Source organism: Ochotona princeps, chromosome X, assembly GCF_030435755.1.
Source record: "Ochotona princeps isolate mOchPri1 chromosome X, mOchPri1.hap1, whole genome shotgun sequence".
Classification (NCBI taxonomy): Eukaryota; Metazoa; Chordata; class Mammalia; order Lagomorpha; family Ochotonidae; genus Ochotona; species Ochotona princeps.
The window spans coordinates 15,265,805-15,283,582 of NC_080865.1; the positions used below are offsets into that span (position 1 = coordinate 15,265,805).

At 57.8% G+C, this 17,778-nt stretch overlaps 1 protein-coding gene across 7 annotated transcripts in view; it reads left to right on the forward strand.

Annotated features, from left to right (window-relative positions):
* Positions 1–1,255: 1,255 nt before the first annotated feature.
* Positions 1,256–17,778, forward strand: part of BCOR (BCL6 corepressor) — a 40,916-nt gene continuing 24,393 nt past the window's right edge. For 4 of the 7 annotated variants that reach the window (XM_058658304.1, XM_058658309.1, XM_058658308.1 and 1 more), the window contains exon 1: positions 1,256–2,042. The gene's annotated coding sequence lies outside the window, so the exon portion shown is untranslated. Of the gene's footprint in view, positions 2,043–2,794; positions 3,508–17,778 lie in introns of those variants that run through there. The other 3 variants (XM_058658305.1, XM_058658307.1, XM_058658306.1) reach the window with 3 other exon arrangements.

The window sequence follows — 17,778 nt, forward strand, 5'->3', positions numbered from 1 at the left end:
CCCCGCGCCCAACGCCGCGCTGGTGGAGCTCTGTACGTGTCAGTAGAATTGAACTGATGCGGGCTCAGGCTGTACGCCGCCGCCGCCGAGCCCGATCAGCACGACGTTACCGAGTGGAAATTTATGGGGCAAACGGCGTAAGCCAAAAGTTGTTCCTTGCCAAGGGAAATAAAACACTGGAGATCATCTCCCGAGCATTGGTTGAGGGGCCCAGGCAGACCCGCAAACCTGGTGAGGTCGCAAACCTGAAATGCTGGACATCCCGGAGCCAATCCGGCGGATATCTGTTCCCTGACCCTCCCCCCCCGCCACCGCTCCCCCCCCATGCCTCCTGGAACCCCTAAGAGGCTACTCCCCCTCCCCGCCCCCTCCGCCTGCAAACAATTCCCACACAGTTGAAACGTCCGGGGGAACTCGGGCACAGAGTTTGGGCGGAACGGTCACCGTTGCGTTGCCCCGGGGTGGTGTTTTCTGCTTAGCTCTTGACACCGAAGTGGGAAAAAGAGCTCCTCCGGGAGGAAGGAGCGAACGGCAGCAAGACTAGGCGCCGACGCACACCCGCTGGGCTCTGCGGGGGGGGTCTCGGAAGGGGGACCCGCGGCCAAAGGGGGAGCACTGCGCCGGCGGCTAGAGGTGCGGCCGCTGGGGTTTGACAGCTTAGGCTGAGCGCAGTGCGAGGCGCTTTATGGTAATTGCGGTCCTCCACTGGCCTTCTGGGTAGCAAGGGGAGTCTCGGCGCGCGGCTGTGAGAGCCGCCCCTGCCGCCCCCGGTACGATCCCGCGGGCCGCTACCGCCGCCGCCACCTCCCCAGTCAGTCTCGGGCTTGCTCAAGGCGTGCGCCGGGGACCGGGCGTGTGCAGCCAACTCGGTCTGAGCTGAGAAAGGGGAGGGCCGGGGGCGTGTGTGTTTTGCGGGTGTGTGTGGGGGGGCGCCACCCAAGTGGTCCGAAATTCGGAGCTGGAGAGGCCCAAATGCGCCCGGCCAGGAATGGATGACGGCCGGGGAAACTCGGGCAAACCTTTCCTGGGGGAATCGCCCCGCTCCAAATCCCATCGCGGAGGCGCCGCAGAGGAGGGTAAGCGGAGACTGCGAGAGCTCAAACTTGCGAGAGCTGGAGGCGGCGGCGGCGGCGGCGACGGGCGGGCGGGAGGCTGTAGCCCGAGCGCTGTGCCTGCGGGGGAGGGGAGGCGGCTGCTCGCTGGGAGGGAGGGAGGGAGGGCGGAGGGAGGGGAGGAGGAAGAGGAGGGAAGCAGGGAGGGGGGGACGCGTTGGGATCACGGCGTGCGGCGGCAGACGGAGCCCGGGCTCCCAGCGGCAAGGTGAGGCAGGGCTGCGCTCCTCGCTGAACGCGGGCAGAGCTCGGCGGCTGCGGGGGAGCCGGAGCCGAGACCCACGATCGAGAGCGGGAGCGAAAGCGGGAGGCGGCGGAGGGGGAGCCCGTGAGCCGCCAGGCGGAGAGCCCAAGCCGCGCTGTCGCCGCGCAGGGACGACTTGGCCAACACACACACACTCACACACATCCAGCCCGAGCGGGCGCTCGCGGCGAACCGACAACATGGCGCTGGGGCTCCTGCCCGAGCGCGGGCGGCAGCGGCGGCGCGGGAGCTGCTGCTGAAGCCCCGGCTGAGCCCAGTCCAGCTGCGGGAGCCTTAAAGGATCGCGCGGGGCTGTCGCCACCTGCCCGGAGGCTCGGAGTCCGCCCCGCCCCGCCCCGCCCCCACCCGGCCCTGAGCCCACCCCTCGGCGGGGCCGACCCCGAGGGCAAGCCGGCTGGCAGCAGACGGCGAGGGAAGCGAGCGAGCGCGGTGCTGAGAGCGGGCTGCGGGCAGCCGGGGACGGCAAACTTTGCTGATCGCCGCGCTTCCCCAGCCCGGCTCCTTCTTCGCTCGTTACCGTCGCCCCCCACAACCTCCGAACCCCGCACACTTCTCCCTCACCCGCTCCACCTCCCAGCCTCGACTCCGCTGGGTGGGGGGCAGTGCGGAAACTTCAAAGCGCCGGATCACAGGCTCCTTGACTACTCCTCGACTGGGAATTTCAGGTCAGTGTCCGAAACACCTTTCCCCGGGGAGGCCGCGGGCGGGTGGGCGCACAGAGGGCTGCCATCGGCCCCCCTTCCCGGGGAACCCGCCCGCCGCGGGGTTTTCTCTTCGGACTCTCGTGGACGCCGCCGCGAAGCTTTTTTGCTTCGCGCTTTCCTTTAGCTGCTTGGCTAGCTTTCGTTTTGATTCTATAGCTGTAAGTTATTAGAAATGCAGCCAACCCGAGCGGCCCCGCGAGGGCACCAGGGAGGGAGGGGCGCAGTGGAGAAGGGTCCCTGCTGTTTCCTCCTACCCCACAACCCCTGGGGGGCACGGAGCAGAAGAGGGAGTTCGCGGAGTGGAAGTTTGCAGCCCGTGTGTCTGCGCGGTCGCTGGGAGTCAAGCGGGGCGCGCGGGGTGGGGGGTGGGGCGCCCGTTGGGCTGGAAGCTGGGGAGCTCGGCTCGGCGTTAGCTCGCGAGCAGGAAGGGGAGGGCGGTGGGTTCCCGTCTGCTTTCTTTTTCTACTCGGGAAAGAACTGTAAAAACCCCCAAGCCTCTGCCGCTTGGTCTTGCCTCTCCAGGGGCCGCTCGTTCTTCCAAGTGGAACGCCGGAGTGTGCGTGCGCTAGGGTGTGTGTGGCGGGCGCCTCGGGCCGAGCCGAGCTCGACCTGCTACCGCCGCCGCGCAACTCGGCAGGGGAGTCCCAGGTTTTTTCTTGGCTTGCCCCAAAGCGTGAATCATGTGGATTAAAAAAAAAAAAGCTAGGAAATCTTGCCGAGCCAGGGGTTCGGATTCAGCCCGTCCGCCCGCCCGCGAGGTCGGACGCTTTGTTTTGTAAATGTTCTCTGAAGATTGCGTTCCGCGGCCCCCTCCCACCTCTGCTCTCTCCTGCTTCCCACAGCACTCTCACCCGTCGGTGGGGGAAGGGTGGATTTTAAGTTCCTAGTCCCCCGGGGTGGGTGTAAAATGTGGTTGGGAGGGGGTCGGGGCCGGCGCGCTTGTATCGGGCTGTGGGGGAGTCTAGTGCGAAGCCTTGATGGGCGTGTGAAAGTCTGGGGCTGGAGGAAGTTGGTCCCACTTGAAGGGTGTGCGGCGCGGAGGCTCGGGGCGAAGAGGAACTTGCGCACCCGGGCGCGATCGGCAGCCCTGAGAGGGGCGGGCGAGGCGCTGACGCGCCGCGGGGCCCGCGCACTAAGCGGCGGGAGCCTGCGCTGCAGAGCAGTCGCCAACTCGGGGACTCCGGGCGGCGGCGACGAGTGCTTGCTGTTTACGAAGAGAGGCTCGGGGCGCCGTGTGCGGACAGTGGCAGTTCGAGGCACGCCTGGTGGTCCCGGCGGGGCTTGCAAACGCTCGCACGCTCTAGGGCACACGTACCCGCGTCCCGGAGATCGCCGAAGCTGGCCGCGTGGAGGCCGAAACCGGGCGAGGCTTAATATGCTGTTAATGAATCTTTTCCAGAAAGTCCGCGATCTCCAGCTAGAAGCTGTGAGTGCCCGCGCGCGAGGGCGCGCGCCGCCGGCGTCTGGAGGTGGGGGTTGGGGGAATGAAAGAGCGAAGAAGGAAGGAGGAGGGTTATGTGTATTTAAAAACAAACCTTAAAAAAAAATCAGCATGCTTCAAATAGGTATTCGCCCAGTCTCGCTGTGTCTCGAGAGCTCGGGGTTTTGGTTTGTTGTGGGGGGGGGTTCCCCCCTTTTTTCTAGCTGAGAGGAGGCTAGGAGAGGAATGATGGCATTTGATTCCAAAGCTAGCCTTTGGGGGGGATCCTTAAAATGGCCTGGGAGTATAAAACGAGGAGGAAACGGCCCAACCCAGAAGGTGGTGGGTGGTGAGCTCAGACAAGACTTGGGTATTTCTAGCCATCTGACACTTCCTGTGGCACTGCAAACGGACACCGCGGGCCGAAATCAATCCTTACGAGGTGTTAGATTCGGTTTTGCCAACAGAATTGCCTGTGTGGAAGGCATTTTAATTGTCAGTTTCGGCGACCGGTGTCCGTGGGCACTTGGGAGACACACTGGCTCCTTGGCCCCTCCTACTATACCTCCCCCCACTCCCTCCCCCGACCTGTTATCTGGCCTGGGCTTTGCAGTGTTGGTTCTCATTGATATCGGGCACGATTTCGCCGCGTAAAGGGCGGTGGGGGGGCGGGGAGAAGAGGCGCTGATTAATATGCCGTCCAGGTTTTATCCAGGGCTGGCCTTCGGTGTGGCGGGTGAACGCCGCCACGCACGCGAATGGCCTGGGGTGGTGAGGGGAGTGCTCCGGGTTCGGGCGCCAGGCGCGAGGCCCCGCAGGTCGGGGGCTGGGGCTCGGCCGGCCCCTGCGCTGTCCTTTGAGACGCTGTCACCAGTAGGTGACTGAGAGTTAATTAGGAAGTGTTCTCCGGATCAATGGGCCGCACAGCTCATTAGCGATTCTCTCCAGCCCCTTTGCAGGGCCGGACTGGCCTCCGCCTCCCACACAGGCCAGGGCTCCGAGGTCCCGGCTGCGGAGAGCGCCGCTGTGAAGTGGGGAGGGACCGGCAACCAGGGACAGCGGGGAGGCGAGTGTAACTTTGCGGGGCGGCGCGTCGCGTGCGGCGCCGCGAGGCCCGCGCAACCGACTCTTTTCTTCCTGCTCGCGGTCGCCTCCACTGTGTCTTTAACTCGCTCCCGCTCGCGTCGCTGCCTAGCTGCTCCTCCCCGCCTCCCTCGCCTATCTCTTGTTCTCTAAGCACGACGCCTGTGCTCCCCGCCCAGCTTGGGATTAGACAAGATAAAAATAGGACTGCCCTGCGCGTAAGAGCTGGGACTGTGTCCCGGTAGCCTGAGTGGTGCGAGCGCCAGGGGGCCGGGGCCCCGCGGTGCGCTCTGGGCACCCAGCGCCTGTAGGCCCCTGCCCCCACCCCGCAGGCGCCGTCACGCTCCTGAGGTTCTGTCCCCCGTGAACCGTGCGGGCCGGGGACCCGGGCGCTCTCGCGGGTGTTGTTGGTGTGCCGGTGATAGATCGGTCTAGACAGGCATGCAGGCTCCCTCCCGGCGGAAGGGCGGCCGGGAAGGTGGGGGGAGCGCAGAGACGGCGTGCCGTCTCCCGCGAGCGAGCGACGAGTGAGCGCGCTAGCCTGCGGGCCCAGCGAGCTGGAGCGACTGAAGGCTGTGGGGGTTTCGCTTAACCCTTTAAGGGCTATGAGGATCGTGTCAGAGGGAAGGGGCGCGCTGGGGCTAGCAGGAATTCCTAGAGGCCAGTAGCTTGGAGGGGGGGGGAAGGGAGGAGGGAGTGGTCGCCTAGGCTATGAAGTCCCTTTTCTGTGTGTGCCTAGGCACATCCTGCTGCAACGGGATTCTTCCGCAGAAGCTGCTAGATGGCTGATCCAGTTTGATTGGGTACTTCTCAACAGAGTAACTGAACACACATACACGAGGGGCACCCTCACTTTGGGAACTCAATCCGAGAGACACCATTGTGCACCTCAGAATTCTGTGGCCTTGAAGGAAGGGGAGGGTTGAGTCTGAACAGAGCAGTGATCCTGCAGAGCAAGGACTTAAGCCCCACATGCCCAGCCTACCGAGTTCACCAATGTACGGGACAGAACCCAACAGCCCCTTGAGTCATCTATATAAATATAGATGTACTTTTAACCACGAACTTGTGGGGAGTTGGATGTGTCAGTAGACAGCCTCCAAACAGGACTTGGACACAAGTGTGTGGTGAGACCCATTATTTGTGTCCACCCACGTGGGGGGCTGACATTGACTGGAATGCAAGTCTGAGTAGAATACCCAGTGCATAAAATGCCCTCTCTACTGCCCTCTCTCCCTTGGAAGGCATTCTCCCGTCCACAGCAGCTGCGTAGTGCCCAGGCCTGGAATGAGCCCCATTACAGGCAGGCAGGGAGAATATAAGGCTAGGGAGTGAACGGAGGAGACAGGATTGCCCAGATTAAGATGTGCGACTGAGTGACATGTGCTGAGACAAATCAAGACACTTGGGCTCAGAGACCCACACGGAGTGTGAGATAGCGGAAGAACTGGCCAGGAGGGCCGCAGACGCAGCTATGCAAATACGGTGATGTATAGCAATATCAAAAGAAAAAAGGCCCAGCACTTGGTGGAGCTGCAAACTGGGGCAGAATTTCTCTTAAGTTCCAGAGACAAAAGCCCATTTAAAGGTATGAAGAGGGCCACTAGGAAACACAAAAAGCATTCATATGTAGACATCCTTGCTTAGGTACACTGGCTGAATGACAAAAACTCCTGCTTGCCTAATGAAGGTGGCTGCGGAAGTGTGGGCCCAGGCCCACACTCATTTACAGGCTAATGGATCTTTGGCCTGCTGGGAAGCTAGCGCCCCAGCCGCTGGCCCAGCTGAGGTGCCTCTGCCTAGGGTTTCTGGAGCTGGCTGGGGGAGGGAAAGGTCTGTGTAGAGCAGGTAGAATTCCTAAAGAGTTTTCTTTCCTTGAGCTGCGGGACGGGTTTGGTGGGGCAAAGAGTACTAAGTTTTCCACTTGGCAGCGGGGAGGAGATAGTGCTGCACGTCTAGGGTCCTGTGTGCGGCGAAAAACTGAAACAAGTGTGGCCTTTGGGAGGAATTAGGAGAGGGAGGTTGACTGTCCTGTTGTTGCGTGTTTTTTTCTTCCTGGAAGAGACCATGCAGGGGCCGGGGGCCAGGACGGCTTGTGTAGGGTAGATTAACAGGCGGCGCCTGGGTGACCCAAGACGCGCACGTAAACTCCAGCGAAGGGTTTGGTTTTGCCCGCGGCGTCGATTTGCTGCGGTCCCTCTTTGTCTAAGCGCAGCCGGGAATTCCAGCTTTTATGGGGAAGACCGCACTTGGGTGGAGCCCGCGCAAGGCCGGGCTGGGTCTGGCTGGGCGGGGCAGGGCTGGGTGGGCAGGTTCACCGGTCCGTCGGTGCCGCCCCAACCCCAGGACGGGTCCTCGGCAGCGCCGGGAAGCCCTTGGCGATGCCACGATGGTGTGGTTTCCTCGAGGGCGCCCGGGCCCAAGACAACCCGGTTGCAGGACTGCGTGGGTCGTTCCCAACCTCTCCCCCGCCGGCCCGAAGAGTGAAGAAAGCCTTTTGTTAGGTCCCGAGGTCACACCCTTGCCCTGGGGGCTGCCGAGGGGGGCGGGAGAGCCGGGCTCCGGACCTTCTCCCCGCCTCCTCCAATGGGGCCTGGTTCTTTGCCGGTGTTTATGGCCGACGGGATTCCGCCTGTTTGCCGAGCCGGTTGCCGCTGCTGAGGCCTAGGTGGCAAGGCCGGCAGGAGAAAGCTGCGGGAATGGTGTGAGCGGCTTGCGTTCATTCCCCTGTGGTTACAAGGCGCCGCTTTCATCGCGAACACTTGGCCAGAGTGGCCCTCAGGCTGCTCCCCGCCCGACGGCTTTGCCAGGTTGCCCAGCAGGCGGTTTTCAGGAAGGACTACGTGACTTTGTTGGCTGATGGTGCGTCCCTGAGCTGTTTGCTCACTTCCTTGTATTCCCCCTTGGAGGGTCTCAGAAATGTGGTGGGGGAGGGGGTGTCTCCCACTAGGGTAGTGTCTCTGTCTCCTTGGCTGGTAGTGCCCACGGACTAGGCTCCCCGTGGCTAGACACGCAGGGCAAGTCCGCGAGGAGAAGATCCTGACAGCATAAAATATAATTTGTGATCTAAAAGACAGTTTCCAGTATAATCTCATTATGCACCACAGACTCCTGGTGTTATTTTGTGGAAGGCGGACAATGATCAATTTACATTGACCCGGGGCTGGGCGAGCTTTTAGATGGTAATTGCCATATTGATTTGCATGCAAAAAGGAGACCTGCTAAAATTAAAGACCGGAAGCTAAATTAAACCAAATTTATTGTCTAGGTGCAAAGCCCGGGAACTGTTGGGGGAGGGGGAGTGAGTTAGGTCAGGGTGTCAGGGGCCGAGCAGGTGAGAGACAGGAGGGCTTCCTGAGGTCACAACTTGGGGAGCGATTTTAGCCTCTGGGATTTGCTAGAGTGGGGAGGGTGATGGATATAGAGAAAAGTTACCTCCCAAAAAGAGCGCTCTTGCTTGGAAGCCACCTGGGTCTTTCGGTTGCTGACGGTGAATGTGAAGGGGAGGGGAGGGTTATACGGAGTCTTCCTGCACCATGTCCGGCCCCCCTCTCACTTCTATTGTTCTGTCTGGGCACTGACAGTCGTGCCAGGGATCACGAAAAAACTCTATGTATGTAAAGTTTAGGAGAAAAGAAGTAACCCTTTCCCCTTCCCGCCTTGCGCTTTCTCCACGTCACGCCCTCCTCACACCCAAGCCCAGTGCCTGTTCGCGCTCCGGCTGGCGGTTTGCTGTTGGGACTGCTCAGAGTTCCTGTCCCGACGTGATGGCCATCCGGCTGTGTTGGGACAAGGATCCCATGGGGATGCAGTAACATCCAGCTGGTCCAGCTTGGCAGGGGTGGGGGTAGGAGTCGGGTCCTGCCGGAGGTGGGGTGGGGTGGAGTGGGGTGGGGGCGTCGCTCCCCACTCCCCTCCCGGCTTTCTAATCCCGCTACGAGCTGGGGAGGGAAGTGGGGAGGGCTGGAAACTGTCCGCTCGTGAAGGCCGGAAAGTTTAAAAAGAACGAAAGCCACTTGCGGAGGGCTGGCCCTGAGCCAGGGGCGGCCCGGCCGCCGGGGCATACTCGGCTGGTGAAGCGGGTGAGCGGCCGGCGCCGCCGGCGGCCTTCAGTCCTTCCCGCCGCCGGAGCTCTTACCCGCCCGGCTGTGGAGCGGAGCCATTTCGCACATCCGGAGCTTAATCGTGGGGCGGGCGGGCGGGGGGGGGGGAAGCAGCTAATTCGGGGACTGTAGAGTGTCCGTGCTGGTTCCTCGCTGAGCCGAGCTGCAGCATGTCCTTGGCAGTGGAGCCCGGGGCAGTGTTCAAAGTGGTGTCTCTGCCACATACGTGTGAAAGCCGGGGGCAGCCCTGGAAATAGTGAATGGGGGAGCTGTGGAGGGATGTTGGGTCGGTCATGAGGTTGTGGGAGGAAAGGCTGGGGAACTGGAAGACACACCATCCCCCAACTCTGGCTGGTTTTTCACCCCTGTGGGAACACTGGCCTGATCCCCTAGGACTGGAGTCTTGTAAAGTGGTTTCCCTCTGAATTCTCGATCGGAGCCTACTTTGGTCTTGGGGGTCTTTTGTTTGAACTCTAGGCCTTCCCTCCAAAAGGGCTGGAGGAATGCAAAGCTGGGTCTTGTGGGTGTGGGGGAACCTTGGCTTGGCTTACAGCTGGATGCTTTCCTATAGGGGGACTTGCAGGATGCGAAGGGGAGAAGGGAGAGGTAGTGAAAGATTGTCCAAAGCACCCAGAGGGTTGGGTGTGGGAGAAGCTGGGCTGAAGCCTGGTTGTAGACTGAGGTGGGATGGGTGTTAACCGTGACCCTTGTCCTTGTGGGTGGGGCGGTATACACGGCCTGAGGAAATCTTGGGAACTTCTTGAAGGAGACAGTATGTGAAAATCCAGGTTTCCAAGGGCACAATTAGACCCATAATTGGCTCCTCTCCGCAACTCCAGGACTGAGTTTGACCGTGGCCCATTTTTACTAGCTGTGTGACCTTGGGGGCAAGTTATTTATGGCCCCTGAGCCTCTGTAAGTTTCTTCATTTGTAAGACTGGGAATAATTATCCACCTTGAGGATCAAAGAATACTTGGCACATAGTAGGCCCCAAGGATTAATAATTATGCTGAATGGCTGAGCCTGTTGCTATGGGCTGCTCTCCCCTGTCTGCTGCCCAGGAGACCCTCTGGGACTCCCGAGGCCTGGCACCCAGGGCACAGATTAAAGTTTCCCTTTGGAGAAGAAGGCTATTCCTCTGGCCCGCCCCTCTTTCCCTTTGTTACTGTTCTTTGCAACTTACCCTTTAAAAGATTCCATATGAAAGGACTTGGAATGGGATCCTTGTATGGCAAAGAATTGATTCCAGAACCAGTATCCGGGTGCTGCTGGGCTAGTCCTGCCATCATTTGGGGGGGGGGTATGGACTGAGGGGGGGCGGGGAGCAGCAGCAGCTAGAGTGGACAGAGCTGGTTGGCAGAGGTGAGGGGTGGCCTGCCACGGAAGCCAGAGGTGCTTGATAGGGATTAGGTCCGGATGTAGTTTTCAATAAAGTCCACCAGGCATTGCTTCTTCTATATCGATATGTATTTAAAAAAAAAAAAATACTAGCAAGAGAAGAAAACCAGACCCGTATGGATCCAGGCCTCTAGTAAGGTACTGTGATCAGATTTCGTACTCGACTCCCAGAGGGGGCAGGTCAGCGTTTGATTGAAGCTACACTTGGTTCTTGACTCTCAGGGGGATGCCTACTCTGAAACAGGAGCCCTCTGTCTCTCCCCCTCCCCCCCTTTTTTTCCTTCTTCCCCTAAAAGCTTTTGTGCTGAAAGAGCTTCAGGAGGCACGAATTGCTGGTCCATATCGAAAGAATGCCTTGCAGCCCTCGCTGACACTGTGATGTGAACAGTGGATTCAGTATGGTTCCCTCTGTTCCCTACTTTTAGCTCACTAGGTTAGAGGTAGTGGCTGACACAGGATGCGCCTAACTGCTCATTGCCGCAGGACACAGCGTAGGTCTGGCCTGGACTCCCAGACCACCTTAACCGTTGCCCTATGGGGGTTCCTCTAGGATGGAGTGAAGGTGGGCAGCTAGGATGTTTGTGAGGGTCTATTTGTTTTTCTCCCCGGCCATAGAGGCTGGTGATGGAATCCGGGCAAGACCAGAGAATCTTGCCCCAGCTTTGGGTCTGATTTAAAACTTGATTTAATTGGAGAAACTCCTAGGCGTTTCACAGTTTGGTACAAATGCAAACTTGAAATAGCTCGAGGCCTACGTCATTTAGGAAAGAATAAATGAAGTACAGAAATGCCCAAACTATGTAAATCCTGGAGTTGTCTGCCCTCCCATAAACACATGGCAAGTGCCGAGGCATTTCCAGTCAAAACACCCATGGACCAGGCAGCCTCCATCCTTTGTATTTCTGATTTTATTAAGGGCATTGTACACGGCTTTGAACAAGCACAGCCTGCTGGCTTTGTGCCTATTGGGGCTCAGCAGATGGGAGGGGTGGCAAACGGATGGGGCGGGTGGGGGCAGGGGATACTGTGTTTAGATGGGTCAGGAGAACATTGCCTGTAATTTCTGTTGGGCAAAGCCAAGACCAAAGAAAGTAGTGCTCAAACCACACTCCCATCCAGGGACTCAAGTTGTGTGGGCCAGGTGACAGCTGATCTCAACTTCCAGCACAGAAGGTAAAAGAAGGCCTTTGAGGAGGAACGGACACCTTCCCCATTGGTTCTTGGAGCTTCTCGAAGAGTCAGTATTTCTCAGGCTAGCAGGATCCTGGATCCGGGTGGAAAGTTTATAACGAAAAGTAATGCCTTTCTTAAGTCATAAAATGAGCCTTGTATGATTATTTAATTAAAATCTATTTAAGGACCGATTAGGCGTGTAATTTGCGCTAATAATGACGATTATGGAAATGTTCAACTTAACCAAAAATCATAAAGGAGACGTTTTGATCACTGGGGCGACCAGGAAGTATTCAGTAAGTTGGGCAATTCCTGAAAGACCAGAAGCGTTGTGCTGTGGGGCTGTAGACTGCACACACCTGCCTGGACTCTGTTGTGACAGGGCAGGGAGAGCTGGCCGGCCTCCCTTGGCTCCCAGGCCCAGCGGGGCTGCGGAGGACAGGCCAGCACCCCCAGCTCATCTCTTCACTCCCACCACCCGGTTTGCTGAGCTTGAAAGCCTGAACACCCTTCTTTCCTACACCCACCTTCCCCAGGCTACCAGGAGGAGCAAAAGGGGCGGGGGGGGGATGGGGAGAGAGCTGCTGAACCCGCACAGAGATTTCTGCGAAATGGCGGTGCTCTCTGGCAACAGTGCTGACAAACCCGCATTGCCTCCTTGGCTGGCCTTGGCTGGAGCCTGGAGGGGGTGGGGTGGGGGCGCCGGGGGTCCCTTGTTCCGGAGAAACCTGCCAGCTGCTGGGCTCGGTGCGAAGGCAGCGAAGGCAGACACAATGCTGCTGTTGTTGGTTTGATCTCTAACTGTGGATTGTTAGTCTGGCTTTAACTATGTGGTAAGGGGGGAATGTGAAGGCTGTTTACAGCGAGTGCAAATAATGTGACAGCTGTTGGCGCACGAGCAGCACTGCGCCTCCTCAGCGCTTACACAAAGCGCGCACTATACAGGCCTGCCGAGGAGCGGCAGAGGGGGCTGCCACTTTCTGGCTGACGCTTCCTCATGTAGCATTGCCCCCCCCAGTTGCACCTCCCCAGCATACATGCGTGTGTACACACTCACACACACCCGTTCTACCATTGGCACGGCCAGAACTGGGCTTGGGAGTACGGCCGCTTTCTCTTGTGGTTTCCCCTAACTTGCCAGATAGAGGGACAGTGAAGGCCTGTTGGGTCATGGACAGGTGTCTAGCCGTGATTTGGGGGGGCTTCAGTCCTCAGCTGCTTTTTTCTTTTTCTTTTTTTTTTTTTTTTTCTTAAGAGGTGGGGGGAAGATAACTTAAGGTTACCTAGTCCTAAGAAGGCTCGCCAGAAAGGGCAGAGGCGCTGAAACCACTGTTCTGCCCTGGCCCTGTTATTCACACACTTGCCCAGATGGTACATGCAAAGTGTATAGGTGCAGACTCCCAGGGCTGTGTGTCTTCCCCCAACCCCCCACAGGGAGCAGGCTGCCAGGAATTGGCTGCCTGGTGATGATGACCCACTCCATCCTTTCACCTTCCTGTTTTCCAGAGCAGGATGCCCAGGGGGCAGCCCTGCGGCCTGCCCACAGACAGCACCACCCACTACTCTGGGCATCAGCTAGATGCCCACAGCCACAGGCCTTCCCCCGGGGTTCCTGGTAGCCTGCCAGGCAAGCCCTGCAGAGGAGGTGCCAGGGGAGTTGGGAGAGCAGTTGGTGTCAGCAATCATACTGGCTGACCCCAGGAAGGCAGGCTTTAGGATGGCCAAGTATGAGGGCTTGACCTGGGGCTGGTGGAGGGAGGAAGGTGGGGGAAGTGTGTGTGAAAGCCACTGGGCTGCCCCTGGAATTTGGAGGACCCCAGCCCCCCCCCCCACACACACACACACTTCATTGTCCAGGTTGCTCTCTGGATGAGCCTTGCTGGACCGCCCATAGGATGCTTGCCGATGGGTCACCAGTTGGCTGCTCAGTTTCACTGCAGGACTTCTACTTTTAGCTGGGTTCTGTATCAGGGAACTGGGAGATGCTTCTGGAGTGATACATGAACTTCAGTGCCAGTTCTATAAATTGGTCTCTTTTTATGATGTGTGCCATTTTCTGTAGGAATGCTGCTTGCAAAACGAGTTTCGCCTTGGAGGAAAGGCGGAAAGATAAACAAGCCTGCAACGCCAAAACACTGGCAGTCTTTCCCTCCTTCCAGCTCTCTTAAAGCAGCCAGCTTGTATTTCCAGGATTAGAGGCTCATGCTTGTTAGGAGGGACTTGGGTTGTCTTGCCCCCCCCAAAGCAAATGCAAATTAGAGAAAAATAATTTTCTTTCAACGATATGCAATGTATTAGTCACTTGTTATCGTGCTCCGAGGCAGGCCTCATTTGTGCGTCTGCCAGCTCGCTCACATCTGCTCCGCGCTGTTCGGGGCATTTTAACCTTGGCTGTGTCGTGTCTGGTCCCACGGATCAAGGAGGAATCATTAAGCTTGAACGACTACAGAAATGCATGGGTGTCCCTTTCCCCTACAGTTGTCCCCCCATGGCTTTGTTTGGGGTTCCAAGACTGATTAGCCAATCTGGGATCCCTATTGTCCGCTCTGGTGCTTCCCTCGTGTCCCTGTCAGCCCCGGCCTTCCTGAAACTCAATCCATGCCTAGGCTCTGGGCTTTCAAGGGAAGCTGCCTGGAGATCACAGGATCCCTGTCTTGGGCGCATCTTTTGTGCTCTGAAAGTTCTTTTGTGGTCCCTGTGTATATTAATGTTAGCTGCCTTTGCTATCCTTACGGTATACGCTGTTGCTTTCTGTTGAGAAGAGGGGACATTACAATGCCTTTTCTTCCCACAAAGCCCTGGTGGAGACAGGAGTGCAAGGACCCGGTGTTTGGAGGTGTGCTATGAACCGTTTATTCTGGATTTATTCCTAGGTTGCACAGACTGAAAATGGGGGCCCCCTGTGTTGCGCCACAGGGATTAGAGAAGGCTTGTGTTGTTGGGGGGGGATGAGGGAGGAGGAGGAGAGGGAGACTAACAGGGTTTTCTGCTGCTGGGTGGCCTCCCATGTAAGAACACCTGTTTACAAATCCACCCCCTCTGAATACCCATGTGGTTCCCTGATTTCTGGTGTGGCATAACCACGGCGGAAAGTGAAAGGAACAAAAAGCCAGTGCTGTGGCCAGGACAGGCTGTCCCCAGAGGAAGAGGAAGTGAGCGGGCTGGGAAAGGACTACACACCTGGCTCTTGGGGGAGGGGTATGTGTCTAGCAGCTACCCTCCGGGTGAATTCCTGCTGCTGTGCCTCTCCCCCCCTCTTCCCTCATGACTGTTTCTTCACAGCCTTCGGGGGGAGTGCTCCTTTGGGGATCCCAAGGGATCCCAGAATGACAGCAGGGAGGGGGGTGGGTCGACAGCCGTTGGCTTTTGCTGGGAGGTCTCAGAGCCAGCCTGGGCTCTCCCCACATCCGCCCACCCCCCCAATCCCCCAAGGTTTCTGTTTGTTGGAATGTAGCAGGACAGAAACCATGGCAGGTACTCGGGAAGGGGGGTGGACACAGACTTTGCCTGCTGGGTCACAGGGTCCCAGGGGTTAACTGGGGTCGGGACTGTCCTGGAGACACTTCAGAGGAGTTCCTGGAAGGCCTGGCGGGGATGCCTCAGGAGGACGTGATTGTGCGCCGGGTCCTTGGCTTGGCGGAGGAACAGCACGACTGTGTGTGGTGGGAGAAAAATCCCTTTGTTGCTTAACATTGGTGCTCAGCGCTCTCCAGCTCTGCAGAGGCACGCTGGGAGGGGTCGCCCTTCCCCCTCTCTGGCTTCTGCTGCCCAGGGCCAAGTTCACTCTCGACTCTGGTGGCTCTGCTTTCTGACCTAGGCAACCCTGGGACGAGGCAGAGAAGGTTTGGGGGGCTTGAAAGGTCAAAGCTGGACAAGTTTCTTATTCCCTCCCCTCCTGCTCCCCAACTCGATCTGTTAGTCATGCAAAACTTGGAGGTGTGGGTGGGGATGACCCCAGAGGTTGCAGTCACGGCCAAGGCTCTAGCTAGGAGTGTGCCCAGAGAAAGCATCTGGCCCTGCTGGAGCACTCCTCCCACTCACAGCTTTCCCAGTCTAACCTTTAGGATTCCCTTGGGGGCGGATGGAGCCAGGGCAGTCACCTGGAGGCCTAGGACCTGGGGATAGCCTTGGGGTCCTCTATTGCAGAGTTATATAACACATGAGGAAGCAGCCCAGTGGGACAGGCTCCACACTTCACATTCCAGAGAGCTTTCCATTCTCCGCCCCCCCCCACACACATACATTCACAGCCCCTTCCCCCAACATTCTAAAAATAGCAATGCTTCCTCTCCACCATCCCCCCCCCCCCAAACTTGGAGTAAAGTTCCCTGCGGAAACCCCTGAAGGCTGTTTTAGCTTTGAGTGTTGCTGAAGGTCTTTCTCCAGCCCCCTAGCATCTTTACCCCAGACGCCACCCCACCCCCGCACACGTCCCCTACAGCCCTGCCTCTGGGGACCTACAGCTGCTCTGGGGGCTTGTCTGAAGTGTGTTATTGAAGTCAGATGCTATTAAATGGAGTTCAATGTGTCCAGCACCAGCTATTGCCAGGCAAAACTCAAGTCCATAGTGCAGCTTAATCCTCTGGAAAACATGGTGCCAAATATTTACAGAAGTGGGCTAAGGTTGGAGAGCTTCAGTCACCTGCCTAGAGACACACAGTCGGTGAAGGTGAGAACAGAGAGCATGTGGTGGTCACCATGTTCTTCTCTGCCTTGCTGAGAGTGAGACCCCTTGCCAGAATAGGATGCTTGGGGGGTACTGGCCAGGGTCACGACCTATCTCTGCTGGGCCATTGGAGCTGGAAGTCCCTGCATACAGATCCTATTTTGTGGCCACTGACTGGCTGAGTGAACCTAGGCAGGGGGTGCGCCTTGATTTCCAGGAGTCGGCGTGGATGGGTGGCGATGGATGCTGTGCTTGGTCCTTGCCAGTGGAGGTGGAAATATTGGGTGGAGCTGATGGATTGTCACCTCGAGGGCAGATGCGATGTGAAGCGCAAAGTGGCCTGGTGTGGCTGGAGCCAGGGACCCTGGCACCAACCCCTGGGCCTCCCATTCAACCTATCTTGTTTACAGGCACCTGTAGAGGAAAACCAAGCATCCCCGTCTTTTCGCTTAGCCCGTAGCCAGGCATGAGTATTGCTCACAAGGTGTAATATTCTTGCTCAGAGATGCCCAGGTCAGGTTGTTGCCCCTCTGACCCCTTTATAGCAGTCAGGCCCATTGCCTGCATGCAGGCCAAGTGCAGGCACTCTAATCAGAACCCTTGGCTCTGGAGCAGTCGACTGCTCCAAGTGTGTCCAGAGTGACCCAAGTTCTCCTACGCTTTTATTACTAGCACCCTACCAAGAAGGAAGACCATGTAGCAAGTGTGCAATGCCAGAGCTCCATGGCTCTTTCCCAACCCTGGGACCTGAGTATCCCAGCAGTAGGCAGGCTCTGTGGTCCTAGAGTCTGTCTTTTAGAACCCGTACACCCTGCACTCCTGGCCTCAGCCATCTCTCTCCCCTTCAGCCCGATCTGCCTCCTTGGCCTCTGGTCTTCACACGACTCATTTAGAACCGAGAGCCAATGTGCAGCTTAGCAGCTCATGCCTCAGACAGGTTGGTGCTTGTAAAGCACCTTTCATGAGTGACTTCACACGGCTTGGCAGTTGCAGAAAGCATAGCCTGCATGTGGAAGAAGAGACATGTGGAAAACTAGGGGCTAGTGAGCCTCCCCTGTGGCAGCCGAACGCCTGGTGCTGCTGTGGGTCCTGGTGGTCAGATCAGGCCAGATCATTTATCTCCCATGCTTCAGTCCCATGGCTGCCAAGCTCAGCAGAATTGTTGAAACAAAGGCTGGCACTATTTTGACAGCACCTCTAGAAGCCAGCAAAGATGAATGTCAGTGGCCCTCTGGCTTGGTCTTTCTGTTTCTTACCATACACAGTCCCCATGGGGAGTGAGATGGGGGGTTGGGGTGCATGGGGAATGGTAATGGCTCCATGGAAGTACAGACTTGCTTGGGTGTTTGCCGATGACCAGGATTTAGGCCGCTATTGTTTTGTCACCCTGGAGAAGGGGCCAGGCATGGCCCATGTGCATTAGCTCCTTGCACTGTGTTCCATCTTTGACCAGGAACCTGAAGAGTTAAAACGTCTTTAGCTTGTTGCAATGAAATTATAGCTGGCAGTGGCGCCGCTGTTTGTTCAACAGACCTCCACTTTTAAACAGTTCACAAGAAGTTCATGGGGCAGCTAAAGACTGTTAGTGTGTGCGAGTGTGCATGCATAACGATGCCTCCTCCTGCTCTCTCTCCGAACCCAGCCCCGTTTGCTGCTCCCTTCAGCACCCTCCCACCCCACCCCAACACACTGACGTCACTGAAATGATGCACTCCTGGCCGTCTATTTTCCAGCTGACCCCTGCGCATGTCACAGCTCTTGGTTCTCAGGGTTGGTGTCAAGAGAGAAAAGCACGAAGGACGAAGGCTGGGCTAGCACGCAGTGGTGCCTCTGTTTCTCTCAAGGCACTGAGA